The 19,468-nt window shown below is 40.6% G+C and overlaps 1 protein-coding gene across 3 annotated transcripts in view; it reads left to right on the forward strand.

Annotated features, from left to right (window-relative positions):
* PRR16 (proline rich 16) overlaps window positions 1–19,468 on the forward strand; it is a 394,730-nt gene that overhangs the window by 219,122 nt on the left and 156,140 nt on the right. The window contains exon 1 of one of the 3 annotated variants that reach the window (XM_089673562.1): window positions 4,955–5,092. The exons of the other annotated variants lie outside the window; for them this stretch is intronic. The gene's annotated coding sequence lies outside the window, so the exon portion shown is untranslated. Of the gene's footprint in view, window positions 1–4,954; window positions 5,093–19,468 lie in introns of those variants that run through there. 3 annotated transcript variants of the gene reach the window in all.

Consider the following 19,468-nt stretch of genomic DNA (forward strand, 5'->3'; position numbering starts at 1 on the left):
TAAAAACAAATGACTTTTTACATCACTCATAATAATGTTATTTATAATGATGTGTATACTCAAGTGTTGATTTAAAATGTATTGTTGGTAGGCTATACTCTGTCACTGTCTTCCCAAAACATCTGTTTCAGAACTGACTTTAAATTTATTAAGATGCAGCAAAAACAGGAAAGAAAATCATTATGCAGATGCTCTAATATATCACTGACAAGATGCTGTGAACATTAGGTAAAAATCATCTGCAAAAAGGTGCATGCATACAAATAGCCTGCAATGTCTAATAAATTACAAAAGCTCCTTTATAGTGTTATATTACATAAAAAAAAGTAGAATATTGTATAGTGTTGGTAGTGTTAAAGAGAACGTATGCTCTGAATTAAAGAAGACATGAAGTCAGTAAGCTGTGCCCAAAATGGCAAGCAGAAGGTAAAAGAATAGTTACTAATATTGTCTGTGGTCTCATTGGAACTCACCTTTTTCCCATTAATGACTTAAAGTGGAGCTCTACCCAAAAGGGGAAGTTCCTCTTTAAGGACTGCTCCCCCGCTCCCCATTAAGAATTAGCACCTTTGGGGGGTACCTGAATTTGACAGGTACCTGCTCCCACTTCCGGTCCGATCACCTAGGTGATCGGAAGTGGAAGGTGTCCTCCCTCCCTCCCTGTAGTCCTTTGGGACACGTGACAGGTCCCAGAAGACTACAGGACCATTCATGAAGTGCAGCAGTACCCGCGCATGCGCAGTGGGTACCCGGCTGTGCAGCCGCAAACTATCACAGCTGGGTGCACACACTGAAGATGCTGGCCTCCTGTAATACAGGACGGCTGGTGAAACGTGCTGCAGGGGAGACACACTGAGGGACCGAGGGACAGGTAAGTGGCTGTTTTTTAAAAGTCAGCCACTACAGTTTTTGTAGAGGCTGACTTTTATTTTTTTGACAGCGTGAGTGGAACTCCACTTTAACATGCCTTGTTTATTCAGTTAAAAACAACAATGCCTTAGATGATCTTACACTGCAGGCATACAGCTATGAGGCTATCAGCACAGGACTGCCACCCTTATTGTATAAAGCAGAAAGTGAAGTTTTATTTTTAGGAGGAATTCAGGAGTACTGTTTAGGAACAATTAATCCTTTTATGTCTTGCCTATTACGCTACATGCACACAGATACTTAAGGCATAAAAATATACATAGCATAAAATCCCTGCGTTTTTCCTTACCCTGTACCAAAGAAGTCAATAGCAGTATGCAGCCATGACCAATTAAACTCTGATGATTACATAGATTGGCATTACAACATGCATGTGTTAACAATTTATTCCCCTGTATGCAGAATTTTTGTCATGAGCACATGCACATGTTTATTCTGATACAAGAAAGCATTGGTGTTTACTTGAGTACACTTGTGTACTGTCATTCACTTCTACAACCACCTGTATGTGCCACCTGTGGGTCCTTAGGTGAGGAAAAATGATGGGGGTTTACATAGGGCATATTTTAAGGCCTGACCAAAAAAAGAAGAAATGGGGATCTGACATCAACTTTGATCAGTAATATTTTAGGGGGCAGCCCCCACTATTTGGGCAGGGCACTGTTTTTTTGGTGACGAAACCCAGGATCATTCTCTTCCTTTCTGCATATTTTTAAGCCTTCAGACACTGTGTACATGAGGTCTAACGTAGCACATTTATACTTTTTGAATTAGGTCCACATTAAACAGTTTAAAGTAATAACCCCATAAGTAAAGGATATAAAAGGTAAAAGCAGGACTTTCTCCACAATCCCCATTTGATCAAATGGCAACATGGCTGAAAGATCTTAATTGGTGATAGATAGACCAACAGATAGATAGATAAACAGGTAGATTACAAGAGGGCACTAGGCTAAGTTCACCTTAAAAAATAATAATTGCACATTTTTTTGCAGGAGTCTGTAGAGCATTGCACCCCCGATCAGTAGACCACAAGTGCAATGTCAGGCTCCTGCAGACCTGTCAGTATAGTTGTCTGCCTGTACCTTCAATACAGGCAGGCCATTACTATAGTCCAGGAATATAAATGAACTATGAGAGTGCTCACCAGCACCCTGGTAGTTCATCGAGAACTACAAGCCATCAGACTCAATGGCTGATGGTAGTTGTAATTCATTCATTCACAAAAGTCTGTGAAAGAATGATGAGGCTGTGTGGGTGGAGCCCTGCATCGCCATGCTGTTTTCAAATTGTGACAGGGGAGAAGGTTCCCCACCCGCTGTCACAGGGAAGCAGGGGATTGGTGGGGGGGGACTTGGGGTGGGGGGGTGGATACTGAACATGTTGCATGTTATACCCTATATATGGGTGTAACATATTCACAAAGGCGAACTTATCCATTAAATGATTTATCTGCATAAAATATTTCCTTGCTAGCAACCTTGACGCCATGGATGTACAGACAACTCCACCACTTTATACATAGCTCCTCACATCTTAAAAATTAAGCTAGGCCACTCACCCCATTTGAAAAACATTGCTCAACAGACTGTCCTCAGAGACATCTTATCTCTAAGCTCTATACATGCCTCGAAAACACCATTGACCTTTCATCTAGGAAAGCTTGCAGGACCTGGTGCTCTGACTTGCAATTCCACCTATCGCCAGAAGACTGGGATCACATTTACAAACATATACACAAAGGGTCCATTTATGTTTCTACACAAGAAAACAATTTTAAACTATACTCTAGATGGTACAGAGTTCCTTCCTTGTTCACAAATTCGACCCTAACATCTCAGATTCGTGTTGGAGATGTCATCAGGCGACCGATACACTCCTGCATATTTGGTGGGACTGCCCACTGCTGCAACCTTTCTGGGAAAAAATCCAACCCATAATCACTCAAGTAACTATGTATTCATTAGACCTCTCCCCAGCTCAATTCTTACTCCACCATTCCACGCTTCCATTTAGGACGTACCACAAATCACTTGCCATGCACATGGTCAACGCAGCAAAACAGTGTATCCCAGTCCACTGGCACTCAACACATGTTCCCACTATTTGAGAATGGTTTGCTAGGATCAACAAAATAGAGGAAATGGAGGAATTGATTTCTGTAGCAAAAGAACATCCCGAGAGATTCAGGAAGACTTGGGCTTGTTGGAGCCATTTCAAAACCACCACCTATCGCATATTAATGCATGCTCAGCCTATACCCCCTGACGGAATGGTTAGACACACTGTTGTACTAGAGAACGCCCTGTCCACCATAGACACATTTGGTGCACATTTAGATGGACTGAGACTTGACATCGTAGCCTACATTTCAGCTTCTGGACCCACGTGTTGCCCCTTTGATTGATCTTACATGTTTTGCATCTTAAACCATATGATTATATTTCTGGCTTGCACAAAATGATGTGCACTATTTTATCCAAAACTATTCACTTTACCGTCCCCATTACTACCTACCCATTCTCCTCCCTCCCCCCTCCTTTTTTTTTTTTTTACTCCTCCTCCCCCCCACTACCTCACTCTATATCTTTCTCTTCTTCTCTAACTATTCTCCTTTCTGACTTTTCTTTCTCTCACACCTTTTACACACCTTCATTGTTCATATATTCTATACAAATATTGCATTTACTCTCCCATATAGGCGTGACTGATTTCACATGGCTCACACGTCCCTGCAATGGATGCACATATCATATAAATTATCCTGTGCTAGCACTACCCAACACATCGCACCCCCTTAACTTAAGGGCTCACAAATACATAGGTCGTTAAGCAATATACACACTACGATTTATCTATTATATTCATAGTATATACTGGTTTGCTATATACATGTGCAATAAGGATATATTGTATACCGATGAGTATTCTGGTTTAAACCCATGGCCCGTCTGCGTAATGGGATGCTACATGTGGTGTCTATGCTCGGACTGTGATCCGTTTTTGTATGTACACTGTATACCCTGCTTTTCTTCTAATAAAAAAATTTTTGGGAAAAAAAATATTTCCTTGCTTACTTAATTTAGGAACCAAAAACAATTACAGAATTTTGATGACTTAATTAATGATTAAACATCACTAATTCATGCAAAAAAAAAATTTTTTTTAAACAGAAACATACTTTGCAGTCTTTGTTTAATGAACGTCAAAATAAAAATGTAAAAAAAGGTAAAAAAAAGGCTCATTGTAAAGACAAGGGTTAATACCTGCCCCATCACTAATTCTTGCTCTAATGAAGAGCTATGGTACCTGAAGAATCTTTGGCATCTGACACATTTCTGGGTGTGTTGGATGGCTGGTACCCTGCTGCATTCTGTGGTTCCATCCACTGACTCCTATGTCACTGCTGTAGTGCATGTAATGTGTCAGATCAGATGCTGAACATTCTTTAGTCAATGTAGCTCTGTTGCGAAGACAATGTAGCGAAGACTAGTGTCACAGATGGTGACTTTTTTCTTTTTCTTTTTTTTTTTTTAAGTTTTAGTGATAGCATCACTTTAAAGTTACTGTTCGCTTCAGAAAGAACATAGAAAGTCCTTCACAATGGTAAATAACTGTAGCCTGGTATCCTGGCACACTCCCTGTTTCTACTAATTACTGACAATACCAGCACTTTGATGCTTTTAAGCGTTTCTAGCTAGGTAAGGATACTGTAGAAGCTTTTTATGACATTCGGAGTATTGGTTGTTTATAAGAAATGCATATGTACTCAGTAGATGCAATGACATACAGGGGAGCACTTACTGGGCAGGGAATGTAATTTTGTGCTAAATAAAAAAGAGAAGAGAAAAAACCTTTTTAAGGCTGAACTCCACAAACCTGAGCATTCTCTTTGCAGTGGGGTTGTGTAAACTGCTTGCTAGGCCTTGGGGAAAGTAACAACAATTTTACTCACCCAATCCTCTGCTCTGCTCTCCCAGCAGATGGTGCTTCCCTATGCTCCAGAAGTGGACTGTCTCTTGGCGTCCTCATGTCCAGTGCAGGGCTATGGACCTTGCATCTCTGCTGATGACGTCAACACCTTAGACCACCAGAGCAAAGGGGGAAGAAACTGTAAGGACAGGTCTAGCAGCACAGAAGAGCCTGCAGGGGAGCAGATCAGGTATGTAATATCACTTTTCCATGCCCCAAGACCTAAACGATTAACTGTTCAAGTGCAGGTGCAGCCCCAATACAAAGGAGAATTGTTAAATTTCCTGTAGTTCTTTATCATTTATTTTTTCATGAATTTAGCAAACTCACATGGGGCTCTGTACGTTAGGATATAATACATGTGTTTTTTCAAAATCAATATTTTCAGCTTTCATTGACTGTGGTTGTCGAAGATAATAGACATTCTGAGTAGCCACTGACTTAAGCCTAGCTTGAGAAAATGCAAACCTGATATCAGTTTGTACCTTTCTGCTGTAATGTTTCTTCGCTGAATTTGAAAACTCACGACTAGGGAGTGGACCAGATAATGTGATTTTATATATTTGCTCTTAGCTCTGTATGATCAGTTCTTGCAGTTTCTTGCTTAAAGTTCCAGAAGCAAAGAACAGTGCCTATCATAGGCTCCCCCCACACTAACCTTCCCTGAAACCCTTACACTTACCCTTCTTTACTTTAACTTTAATTCCTCTATATGACTAACACTATCTCTCCCTTGAGAAAATGTAAAGTGTATTTATAGTAAAGTTGTTGTTTTTTTTTTTTTGGATAGAGTTGAGAAAATTTAGAACCCCTGTTAAGTTTTACTGCTGCCTGGGATTCCATTAGAAAGGTATCCCGTAACTCACTATTCCAGGCACAACTTTTTCACCAAACAGGAAGTGAGGGGTGTAATGATAATGAGGTCTGGACAATCTCAAAGCTGAGTCAGCAACACCATGATACGCTTATTCTGTTAAAATCCACAAGATTGAATCATGGATTAGATTCAAATTGAACTTTTTCTGTAGCGGCATCATGAAATGGATTCCATACTTCCCTAGAAAGAATGCACGATGTCTGTGTCACAGACTTGGGGCCACAGGAGACCTATCATTGTAACATATGCCTTCCTATGTATAATGTATTCCAATGTAGGCGCCGGGATGTTTTCGGTGGGTATTGTCTGTGATTATGTGATTAGCTCTTATCTGATGGTGTTCTGTATAAATGCAATGTGTTTTTCTAATGAAGCAGTTCTTCTTGTTTACTCCAAAAACTAGTGCTGTCTAGTTCTTTGGGGTAGCTACAGTTATAGTCACTTTTCTCGTGTTCCAGAGCTTGGGAGCAGCTTTTTGGCGGATATAGCCAATCGGGGTATCCAGAGTCCATCACAGACTGCATATCCTATATATTAACAAACTTTTAACCACTTTGAAAAAAATCAGTATCAGTACACTGATAGAACTTCACAGAATTTCTTAACCTTAGCTAGCATCAAGACAGTGCCTGGCAAAACAGATACCCTTTTAATTTGGCCCATCATACACCATCATAAACCCCATTAACAGGACCTAAGCAATTAATTGAATAGACATATAAAGTCTGGTGTTTTACTAGCTATCAGAAAATATTCCAGCTTCCAGTTTTAAATCTTTAGAAGCCTTAAGCAGATATCCCTCCTGGTTATTAGCATCAGGCTGGCTTTATTACTTTTTTGTAAAATAGTTTTGCTTGTAAAACACTGAATACACATTCCTGGTTGGCTATCCCCACCTGTAGAGTTAAATCTTAAATGTGTTTCATAACATCTGAGCTAAAAACATTGAAGCAAGCATAAATACATATTTACCTGTACCAATTAAATACAAGATTTTTAAATTTGAACACAACAGAAAGTACCAGAGGTTGGTTAGGTATCCATCTCCTAGGTGAAATAGGTATTATCATACTTGTATTCATTCACAAGGAAATCTCATTCTGAAAGATAATCTACTGGTTTCCAGAATGTAGCCTGTAGGTATTTGAAGATATGAATACATGTAGAAAACCGTATCTGAGCAACTGGCATAAACATCGTGACCTCCTGCTTGCCACTTCTCAGACCTCTTAATTGGTCAGGTCAGTTCTGTCCACATCCTCCTCAGAAACCAGAAAATGAGACTGTATCAGCAGCCTGGAGCTCTCCTTTGAAGAACATTAGCCAATAGTCAGTTTTTAAGGGCCAACACTTTGATCCATTTTATACTCATTGATTGAACTTGGCTAGAGCCAAGGAACTGGAGACTTTTGTTACAGTGTAACTGAACTTTTTTTTTTTCTTTTAAGTTTGAGTAGAGTGGAAAAGGATTAGACCAACTGTCAGTTTTTATTGCTATATCTTCACCTGTTAGGGAGTTTCAAGCTCTCTATTTGCCATGTTTACTGTTATCATTGAACGTGAAAATAAAAGAAAATCCCAGAACTGACAGGGGTTATAACCCTCCCTTACACTATCCAAAATTTAAAAAACAATTTTGCCTTCAGTTACGCCTTAAGTACTTTCATTCTTGTTCCCTTTTGTTTGTATGTTGTAGTATTGTCTTTTTCCTTTTGTAGTACCTTCCACTAGTGAATATTTTGTTTTGATTTATTTACTCTTTCTTTTCTTATAAAAAATATTTTGAAAATTGTAAAAATTATCTCTAATTCACAAAGGCAGAACTTAAAGAATCCCTGGCCCTTAAAGAGCGCTACTATATTGTGAATCTCTGGAATATTCCTGTCTGCTGTAACAGTGTGTATTACAATATTTTCTTAAATGTCCTAATTGTTATTGCAGATATTGCGAATGGTTGGTATTTCTGATAATAACCGATGGTAGTGTAACATGTTAACTGAGTAATTAATTACATCCAGTGTTGACTGCTCTTCGTATACTAACACCTAGACTGTGGTCCAAAAAGCTAGAAAACCTTTGTGCAAGGTGAAGCTGGGAATGTCATTGCCACATATTTTTGACAATGCAGTGTGAACTGGTATTTATTATTATTATACAGGATTTATATAGTGCCAACAGTTTGTGCAATGCTTTACAAAATGAAGGTAGACATTACAGTTACAATACAATTTGGTAAAAGAGGAAACAGAGGGCCCTGCTCGTCAGAGCTTACAATCTAAGAGATCCCATTCATCACATGTTGGTGACAGCATGGTTTGATCCGAGACCTTGATTGTCACAAAGGGAAGTCAGCAACACAGACAGAAGTTAAAAATGTTTGTTTTTATTATTATTGTTATTATTATAATACAGAATTTATAAAGTGTCAACAGTTTGCGCAGCGCTTTACAACATGAAGGCAGACATTACAGTTACAATACAATTTCATATAGTAAGAATCAGAGGGCCCTGCTCGTTAACCCCTTCATGCCGGCCACACGCAAATGTGCGGTCTCCCAGCGTCTGCCGCACATTTGCATTCATGTAACAAAAACATATGTGCTGAGGGCGTGCGCCCTGCGTGCTCCTAGCACACATGTGAGGTACTCATGGAAAGGTCCACTCTTTCAATCGGGACCTTTCTCGATCATGTGACCAGCCGTGATGTCACGTCACGGCGGCCACATGACACTAAGCCACACCCCCTCCCGCCCACCTCCCGGCGCAGGAACTCCTCTTCACGCCGGGACAATTCGGCGTGAAGGGGTTAAAGCTTACAAGCTTAAAGGGGAGAGTCAAGTGATACAAAAGGTAATATTGTTACTTTATTTTTAAATTAATTAGAGGAAGGCTAGAACTCTAGTCAGTTTTTATTGTTGTCTGTTTCCCTCTTTCAGATTTTTTTCTGCTTTTCTGTCTGGTAAAGCATTGTCATCAGAACAGAAAATTAGGTCAAATATTTCTATTGCTAGGATAGTATGTGCAGAGACCAACCTTCCTGTGACCAAAAACAGAAGCAACCAAAGTCCCAGTGTGATAGAACATCCTGCTTCTGTAATAAACAGCAAAAATATATTATAATAAGTGACACTTGCAAGCTGCTATACAATAACAAACAATATTACTGCTACATGAACAGATCAAAAAATGGAGATTGCTGCAACCACTTACCAAGTGTACTTTCATTAAAAAAAAAATGTAAATGTGGTGCGCTAACTCCTCAAAAAACGTGAAAACCCATGAAAAAACAATAAAACAATAAGCATAAGTCCACGATTATAATCTGTGTTTTTTCATGGGTTTTTATGTTATAGATCTCTTCTGTTGCATACTTGTTAGAAAGTTGCTACAGCCAAACACAATATTTGTATATTTAATAAAATTTTGCAATCTGAAATACAATTTTCACATAATTAAACACATTTTTGTTGACTCATACTTCTGTACTAAGATTAGTATAATTATAATATTTATAATAGTTCTCTAACTTCCAAATATTCAAATATTCTGACTCTAATGTGGCACTCCTATTAAGGGTGATTTGCTAATCCTTAAAGTAGGATTCTGGGAAATATCTAACTAATGTTAAAATTTACCTGCAAGAGAAAGATCTGTGTACTTACTTATTTTCAGGCTTCTCCAGTTCCATCACGTGGTCTCCCATTTGTCAGCCAGTGCCGGGTCCAGGGGAAAAGAGAGAGTACTGGAATGGCTGGAATACAGTGACATCACACTTAGACTTACTATGTCCCATCTGTTGTAGGCTGTCTCTCTTCTCCCCTGAAACAGCCCTAGCTGACACCCATGTAATAACACTAATACAGCCTAAAAATAGGTAAGAATACAGATCTTTCTTCCACAGGTTAGTTTGTATAGGTTTTGGGGGAAGGGGGAGGGAGTAGTTTTAAGATTAGTTAGGTATATCACAGAATACTACTTAAAGCGGAGTTCTGCCCAAAAGGCGAAGTTGCACTTTAACGATTTGTCCCCCACTCCCCATTAAGGATTGGCTTCTTTGGGGAGCGGGTACCTGAAATTGACAGGTACCCGCTCCCACTTCCGCTGCGATCGCCTAGGCGATCGGAAGCAGACGTTGTCCTTCTCCTACCCTCCTTCCCCGTAGGCTTGTGGGACACGTGACAGGTCCCAGAAGACGACGGAGCCATTCAGGATGTGCAACGCTACTCGCACATGCGCAGTGGGCACCTGGCTGTGAAGCCGCAAGCTGTCACAGCCGGGTGCCCACACTGACAATGCCAGTGCCTGGAATACAGGAAGGCCCGTGAAATGGGCTGCGGCGGAGGCACCTCAGGATTGTGGGACAGGTGAGTGGCTGTTTTTCAAAAGTCAGCAGCTACAGTTTTTGTAGCTGCTAACTTTTATCTTTTTACAGAGTGAGTGGTACTCCACTTTAAAGAAATAGTTCTAATCTGTGAATGAAAAACTGTGCTCCGGCAGGTCCCCAAAAACTCAGCTGTTTCCTAGTAGCGTGGAACCATCTTGCAATAGTGCATCATACAGAAGGTAAAGCCAGGCTGTCATTCTGAGTTTTCATGACAAAGTTCTCACTTTTATTCATGCAACAATTGTTGTCACCACTGTGTGCAGTCAATGTTCAGAGAGAATGGTTTAAGACATAGATGGAAATTCAAATATTAGTAAAAACAGCGGTTTGGGAAAAAAGCGTGAGACTGAAAAAGGTTAAGATGGCAGAATATAATGAAGTTTCCATGCTTGGGGAATAGGTTCACTTTAAATAAAAGGATTGAGTGTCAACAGCCATAATGAATCAAACCTTGATTAGGTACCTAAAATGCTGTCATTATTTGTAATCCATAGAGCATAGCAGAAGCATTTGGTGAATATAAAGAACTTTTTGATGAATAGACAGCCCATATCAACCAGTACACTCCTTCTTTAATTGCTGTGGTACAGATGAATGTGTCACTAGTTGCTATGGTTCTTTCCACTGGTTAATGCACAGAACATCATGATGTTTGAGCACAATGACCAAACCTACACAATATATGAGGTTTCCTGTGATTTATATGTTCTTTCAAGTGGCCTAAAATAATTGTGAAATATATAGAGTCAGTCCTATAAGACAGGTCAAAACAAAAAGAGACGGGATTGAACACTCTTCTCAAGTCAATAGACACCATGATCTTCTCTACCGTAAATGATATTATACCGCCTGATTTATCAGAATTACCTGTCAGTCTGCCAAGAAAACTAAAAACAACAATACAGAAAGCTGCTTTCACTGTGGATGAATTTTATATTTTTGAAATATAATGCTTGTGCTGTCATATCAGATAAATCCAAATGAAATAGGAAAATAGCAATTTTGTTTTATTACTTGAATTTCTTTGGGTTTCAGGAACTGCAGAATGTTTTATACGACATATCATTTTTATGCGTGATTCTAAAATATGTAGATATATAGTATGTATATGTCAATAACATTTGTTACATTATTAATTTTGTAGTAACTTTTTACTTAAATGTTGCTTAAAGTGTATCTGTGTATCTTTACCCAAGAACAAAAATGTAAAATATAAAAGCTTACTAGTTCTTAATGGTTCTGAAGCCAAGACTTTTTTTTAACTTAACTCATTCCCTGCATTAAAGTAAAAAAAATGCCCCAATAGCTGAGTCCTCATGCAATCCAGCAACGATCCCATCTGTAGCTGCTGTCTACTCTCTCCCTGCATTGACAGAACAGAGAGTCAGCAGTGGGAGCTAAAGTTTCGTGTGTGAATGTACACACGGAGGAGTGGCTGGGGAGTACTCATGCTCAGGTGCCCCTATAGCAAGCTGCTTGCTGTGAGGGCACCCGACAGGAGGTAGGGGTCAGGAGTGCTGGCAGGGGATGCGAGAAGAAAAAAACACTGCACACAATAGGTAATTATAGACATGTCTGTCATTTTTTTTTAATTTAAAGTGGTTGTAAAGGCTCAAGTTTTTTTGCCTTCATGCATTCTATGTGCTGCAGTGCCCCCAGCCCCCAATACTTACTCAGCCTCATCACAATGTGAACAGCAGCCTTGGCTGTCCCTGGTCTTTGCCTCCTAATTGGCTGAGACAGCAAGAAGGAGCCATTGGCTCCTGCTGCTGTCAACCACAGCCACTCAGCCAATGAGGAGAGAGAGGGGGCAGGGCCAAGCCATGACTCTGTGTGTGAATTACCGTGGTACACCACGTATTTATTAAAAACTTTAGATATATACTCACAGACCAAAAGGGAATAAAAACAGAGCAGGTAGTCCGTAAAGACAGTCCAATGGAATATTACACCCTTGATGGGACAGGCTAACGCGTTTCGGGAGACAGACTCCCTTATTCAGAGCTCCTGCTGCTGTCTGTCAAATCTTATGATGGGGATGCTGGTGGGGGACTCCAGAGCAGAAGATGAGGTGCTACTCTGTGCAATATCTTTGAAAAGAGCAGGTATATATAACATCTTTTTTTTATTTTAGGGAAGAAGTAAGCCTTTAGTTTCACTTTAAATGTGGTAACTGCATTAGTAATAAACCAAAACAATATAGCACAACAGCAATTTGTGTTTCGCCTGTGAGCAACATATTTCTTGTCCTAGGGTAACAATGTTTAAGCACTGTACTGTATGTACTGTATCTATAGACCAAAGTGTTTTAAGACTACAGAACATAGGGAGGAAGCATCCCACAGAGAAAATTGGGCAGTGCTAACTGTTAAGAGTGTAGAAGAGACCAAAGAAAGTTATACTCTGTAAAAATAATAAAATGTTCAGAATACTTAATAGGATGGAACTAGAGTGCCATTCTCGATTTTTTTTTTGACTCTCATAAGTAGAGTAAAACTAAAGGCAAAACTTTTTTTTTTCAAAGCTTTTTTTTTTCATTTTGGATATAGTAAGGGAGGGTTAAAACCACTCTCAGGGTTTTTTTTGCCATTCCATTGGGGAGATTTTCTTTCACTTCCTGTCTCAAAGCCAAAACAGGACATAGGGAAGTCTGTCCAAAGTGAGGGAATTGCCAGCAGGGTCACCATAACTAGTGCCCCCATTGGAAGATTTCCCATCTATTACTGTTCTGATGACAACCCAAATTTAGGATCTTCTTTTACCCTTGGTGCTAATGCTAAACAGGACAGACAGAAAGGCCTCCATTGCAAGGGTTAAGTGTTTGTTTCTCAAGGACAGAGGATAGACTCTTTGCTTACCCAATCCTCCACTCCTGCAGCAGATAATGCTCCCCCATGCTACAGAGGTGGACTGTCCCTCACTGGTGGCCATTGACCCTGCACTGGTCTAGATGATGTCAGGACCTTAGACTGGTGGACAGGGGCGGACTGACAACTCATGGGGACCCCTGGGCAATAGGGGATCATGGGGCCTCTGTGTCCTAGCCCACACCCAAAAAAGCCTATGAACAAGCCAATGAAAGGTACCAGGGGCATCTCATGGGGCTCCCTACTGACCCCGGGCCCTCGGGCAGTGCCCGAGTGCTCAAATGGTCAGTCCGCCCCTGCTGGTGGAGCATAGGGGAGAAGATGTTGGAGGACTGGTCCAGCAGTGGACAGGAGTGGAGGATTGGGTAAGTAAATCCACTTTGGTGTTGCTTAGACCAAAGCAAGCATTTGACTCTTGCAGCACGGGCACAACACCAATGCAGGGGATATTATTATTGTTTCAAAAGATCTGGCTTTAGAATGGGGACAGAAACAGTTAGGGAAGGAGGATAGACTATCTGCACAAAATGCATTTATTACTGTGCACAGCATTGTAGTGTGAATGGGTTCTTAGATTCAGCTACTTCGGTTTAATAATATAATGTATATGTAGACAGATATGTTTGATCAGACACTCTGACTGTGAAGTAGGTTAATAATGTGCATTTTCACTGAGCATCATTCTAACAGATTGCATAATGTAGGTTTGTTAAAGGTAAACTGAACAAAATTGTTACTTTACTGTGTGTTTTCCATATTTCTAGATGTAAAGTGATGTTCATATCTGGATAGTGAAAACATCTGTTAAATAAGGCTGCACCATTAGTACCTGAATAATTTATAGTGACATTAATCTGAATCATAGCTATGTAATGAGCCCATGATCAGAGACAGCACTTTGCAAACATAAGCAAATAAATATAGTTAAATAAAATGGATACAATAGACTATTAGATTTGTTCAAAGTGCTATTTTGAGCAGCTTCCAATGAGATGGAACACTAAAGCACCATAATTCCCTTGCCACACACTATAGTAATAATCAAGGCAATCTGACTAGGCATTGATGCAGCTCTTCAAGATATTTAGCTTGCAGCGACAGCATAATCTTGTTTGTTTTATACAGCATATATTTTGTTAAACAAGACTTGGCTCAAAAGAGCAATTTAAAGGATTTAGAATTGTACATGTAAATGCTTTTGGAATGGGGTAAGACCATCCACAATTAGATACATTTTTACAGTAGTAGATGTAGCGCCTTGAAATGTCATAGAGCCTGGTTCAGTTAAGAAGAGACAATACTGACAGTATGCTTAGTACTGCATGAGCTGCCTGTTAGTGCTGTATAGTACCCCATGAGACCTGGTTGTGACCTAGTTGGTGTAATTTTCCAATCCCCAATAATTTTGTGTCACATTGGTTTTTTTTAAATACAACTCTCACAGGAGAAATATGGGAGCTGTTATTTTGGCCTTCTGAAATCGTTATATGTTTGGCTGTGTGTGACCATATCTGTGAATTACAGACCCAGAACAAGCATGCAAGAAATGAAAGTAGGAGACTTTGATTAGTCTATTATGAATGCCGAAAAAGAATGGAAGGGAAACTGGTGAGCTGGATTTGAATAATTACAGTACTTCAGCCTGCACAAAACTTCTGCTAAGGTATAAAGATACCATTGTTATCAAGAGACATATGAAGACTGCCATTGATGGGCACTTTCTTAAAATGCTTCTTTCCTAGCTATTGAAGTCTAAACAAGGTCAAAAGTCTTGTTCGTCTTTCTCGTTCCAGGTCAGTGGATCTGAAATGTGAATCAACATGTCAGCAAGGCATCTAATATTTTATTAGAAGGAGACATTGGCAATGTCTACCTCCATGTTTCTCTATATTTCTATCCTATGGATTCCTTCACAAAGTTCAGGAATGTGTCTGAAAGCAGGGTAGCGCTACAGCCAAAAGAGTTGCTGGATTGTTTGGTTTTTCTGTTCTTTGCCTCAACTCTGTGGACAACCTCAGTCCCTCTAACACACCAGGTTAGGCAGAGAGAACCTACCATGTAGCTGAGAGCACAAAAATACAGTAATACTCAACACAAATCTATAATTCAGCATCTGAGAGCAGACACCAGTTTGGTTAGGAGCAAAGTGCATTATATTGCAATGAATTAAAGTAGATGGCAATATGTACATTTAAAAACAGGTAGAATGTAAGTCTAACCCAATTTTCCAAACAGCTACTGTGCAATAGTAGTTTAAAGTATGGTCTATACAGTTTGAGTAATCTATACCTGGTGATCTGCAAATCAGCATAAAACAATGACACAAACCACATAAATGCCAATGGTGAACAGTGATGTAATAAATTTCCTGCCACCATTATATTATACTGCTAGAGTGCACTCTAGGCCTACTGTATATCCGCTACAGGGGTACCCCTTTCTAAAGGCAGTGAATGAAATCCTTATAGAGCAGGAGCCCAGTCTTTATGGTGGTGTGCATACAGTAAATATAGTCCCACTAAAGTTTGCATGCAGTGGTATAAGCTTCTAGTCAAGTGTCCAGTCCCTAAGTGCTCAGTCTCTGCTAGCAGCAAACAGGTTATGGCCGCAAGGCCCTTTTACCAAACCCAGCAATATAACCAGAGCCATCGTTAGAAATCATAGGGCCCCATACAGTCTACCTGATGGGGCCCCCTTCGACCCCTGGCCCTGCCCTTGACCACACCCCTGGTCTCTCCTCTGTCTCAAAACAAAATGCAGCTTTGTTTTCAAGTGCATCTATTAGCAGTTAAAAATACAGATACAAAGACGAGTGTAACTGAGGCTACAGGGCTTCTATTCTCAGAAAATAGGTGCAGAAACTATTACACCCCCATCGCACCACTCGCCATTAAAATCATCCACAACAGCCCCTAGTGTGCTACATACAGAATGCAGAATTCAGGAGTGCAGGGTTTGGGATTGTGCTATGTACAGAGTGTGCAGTAAACAGGGGCCAAGGTCCAGGAGTGTGCTATGTACAGAGTGGGCAGTGTACAGAGTGCAGGGGTGCGGAACGTATTCAGAGTGCAGGGGTGCGCTGCATATTCAGAGTACAGGGTGCACTGCGTATTCAGCGTGCAGGGGTGTGCTGCGTATTCAGAGTGCAGGGTTGCACTGTGCGTTGCATTCAGAGTGCAGGCATAAGGTGCACGTTGCATTCAGAGTGCAGGGGTAAGGTGCATGTTAAATTCAGAGTGCAGGGGTACAGTGCGCATTGCACAGAGTTCAGGTATGCATATCTCACATGCCAGTGTACCATTCTCCCCCCCTCCCCACAGAGCTCACCCCCCCACCAATTTCTGCCCCCTCTCTCAGTGCAGAGTTCTCTTCTCCCTGCCCAGTACAGAGTGCCCCTCTCCTTCTCTTATCCCTGTCAGTACACAGCGCTCCTCTCCTTCACAGAGAATAATGTACTGTCACTTACAGGAGGAAGTCACGCTGCCAGTGCTTCTGATGATGCTACGAGGCATGGCTACAGCTGTGTGCCCCGCTCAATCCCGCCCCCCCGCCTCCTCCTCACTCCACCCCACCCCCTCTGCTGTATATGCAGGGAGGGTTTTGCTGTCACTTATAAAATACTGAAACCATGACTGTAACGAGCGGCAATGCAAGGGGTTCCAGCTGAGAAAAAAAAGCCATATCATTAATGGGTGATAAGCTGCAGCCTGGCTGGGCCCCCTACAAGAGGCCCGAAGCTACCCTTTATTGGCGGCTCTGAATATAACTACAATGGTCCAGCTGTTCAGACACCCACTGGATTGACCTGGTGAAACTTCAGTCTTCAGTCTAAAGTCTAAAGTGCACTGGTATCTCTGCAACAAGAGACTGTGTCCTACCAGTAACTCAGTCCTCGGTCTCTTCACACTCCAACCAGCTCCCTCTCTCTCCACTCAGACCACTGGTTTGTTTGAAGTGGCCACGCATCCAGACATAGAGCTCACTCCATTTCTTTCACCGCAAATAGAAAGCTAGTTCGTCTGCAAGTTGGAAAATACAGATTTTTGATCCTCCTTTATTGCTCTTTCACCCTGTGCACTGTAGTTCCGAAGTCCATGGAAGCCCACAGAAGTCCATAGCATAGATTCCTTTTTTAACTTGAACACAGAAATCTATGGAGCTCCTTTGACTTGCCTGCCCAGCTCCTGCTGGTGGGAGGCAGATTTTGTGATCAAATCCTGCATGTCAGTTCAGTGATAGTGCTCCTTATAGTCAAGCATTTGGCTACACATAGTAGGTGATTAATTAAAGATCTAGAACAATTTGGGTTTCCTGTTAATTGATAAAACAGCTATGCAACTGGGGAAGGAACATTGAGAGTGATAGTAGCCATTATGCCTACTTTAAAATTGTATTTTATTTCAATTGTGTTCCTTATTTTATTATTTTGATAAATTATTTTTTTATATAACTTGTAAAAATGCATGAAAATGTTTAAAAGAGGTAAAATATAATATTGGGAGTAGTTAATAGGTTACAGGTGAAGACAATACATTGTGAGCTGTTCTCTGTGACTGTAAGACAAGTGGCCCAATTTACCTTTATAACAACGTCTCTGCAGTCCCATTCTGTCAAAAGAGATCACGATAGATAGCTAAAAGATTGAAGTTGGTTTTAATCTGATGGAAAGGATGCGGAGGTGGCTTCTGAACTGAATAATTAAAGAAAATTATGTTGAAATATTGAAGATCGCTGGCAATTATAGCCAAAACTTGAAATAATTTAAATAATCCTTTTTTTAATGGATAACTACTGGTAATATGATCAGTGATCAAATTAGGAATGACAACTTACTGTATCCCTTTGAGGCTGATTTTCATCTATGCATTGCGCAGCCGCATATGTTAGCACAATGCACAATGTACATTACATGTGTTAATGCTTGGTGGTTCCATTAATCGTGAATAACACGCCAATGCATTCCAACATGCTACATTGCTTGGCAATGCGCCATAGTGTGGTGTAGCAAAAATGTGTGACATTTCTATTAATTGGGATGTTTTTGTGCTTCAGAAGCAATAGTATTTTGGAAGTAATAGCAAAAGACAGAGATTGGAGCAACTCAGAATCAGATAGAGAATCTGTGACCAACGGTTCAGAAGTTGCTAAGGACACAGGTAAATCAGATACAGAATCTGCAGAAAGACACTTATGACCTCTGTGATCAGATTCAGCAAATAACTGGGTAATTTGAGTCATAAAGCCCACAGCAGAAACCTCAGCTGAGGGCAGAGTACCCAGCTACACCCAATAGTGCTAAAGAAGACCACAAAATGGATAGGCAAAATACAGGGGATGATTTACTAACGCTAAATAGGCTTAGTGAATGCGGTTAATTTTAACTTTGCAAAGAATAATTGATCACTTGCAAGGAAAGAAAAACAGCATATTTGCTTGCATATTATTGGATGATAGAATCCAGAAGAGCTTAAAATGATACTAAAGGCTTTTTTTCCCCTAAAAATAACATACATGTCATATTTACCTGCTATGTTCAGTGGTTTTGCATAGAGCAGTCCAGATCCTCCTCTTCTCGGGTCCCCTGCTTGTGCTCCTGCCCCTTCCCTCCTGTCAGGTGCCCCAATAGCAAACAACTTGCTATGGGGGCACCCGAGTAGGCATACTCCTAAGCCACTGCTCTGCGTATCCATTCAGACAGTTCAGCAAGGACATATCAGCCAGTTGGTGTTTTTTTGAGTCGGTTGGCGAGTCGGTGGGCATTGTTCATCATGGCTGACAAGCATCTGCATCACTGGACAACATGACTGGTAGTGAATTTAGACTGTGGTACATTTGTAGCATTTTTGAAAGGACTTTTTTTTTATCAAAAAAGTATGTGGTGTCTTTTTTGTACTATTTACTGTACATTTTTTATTTTTGTGAATGAGTAGGGTTATGTAACCTTGCAGGGGTCAGTGTCAGTTCCAACACAAGACTAGAATTGTGGGGAAGAGGCCCTGTTTTCATCAACATAGGAAAAACATGCTTTGCTCAGGGTCTCCCTTGGCAAAATACCCTCCTCATGTTCAGGGCATGTGGTATTGTTCAGAAAAGGGTCGCTGCATGCTTCTCCTCCCCTTTCCTGGCCTTCCAGGCTGCATGCTCAGATTAGGGTCTGGTATAGATTTGAAAGGGGACCCATGTTTTTTTTTTTTTGCAGTTTTTTTTTTTATGTGCTTCACTAGCAAAAGCATTGCATTTCATCAATGAACACAGGGCATTCTCTGATTGGCTGAGGTGGAGAGGCAGGTGGTTGATATCACAATCTCTACCTGAGCCAATCAGAAAAGGCCTTAAATTAATTGGAGAAATACAGTGCTTCCTGTAAAGGCCGCATTCAGCTCAACTTGATTTTGTTCTGGGATTGGGATGGGAAGTCCTTATCCCACCACTGGAACA

Source organism: Staurois parvus, unplaced genomic scaffold (assembly GCF_062004578.1).
Source record: "Staurois parvus isolate SC_StPar_1 unplaced genomic scaffold, SC_StPar_1.0 ptg000004l, whole genome shotgun sequence".
Taxonomy (NCBI): Eukaryota; Metazoa; Chordata; class Amphibia; order Anura; family Ranidae; genus Staurois; species Staurois parvus.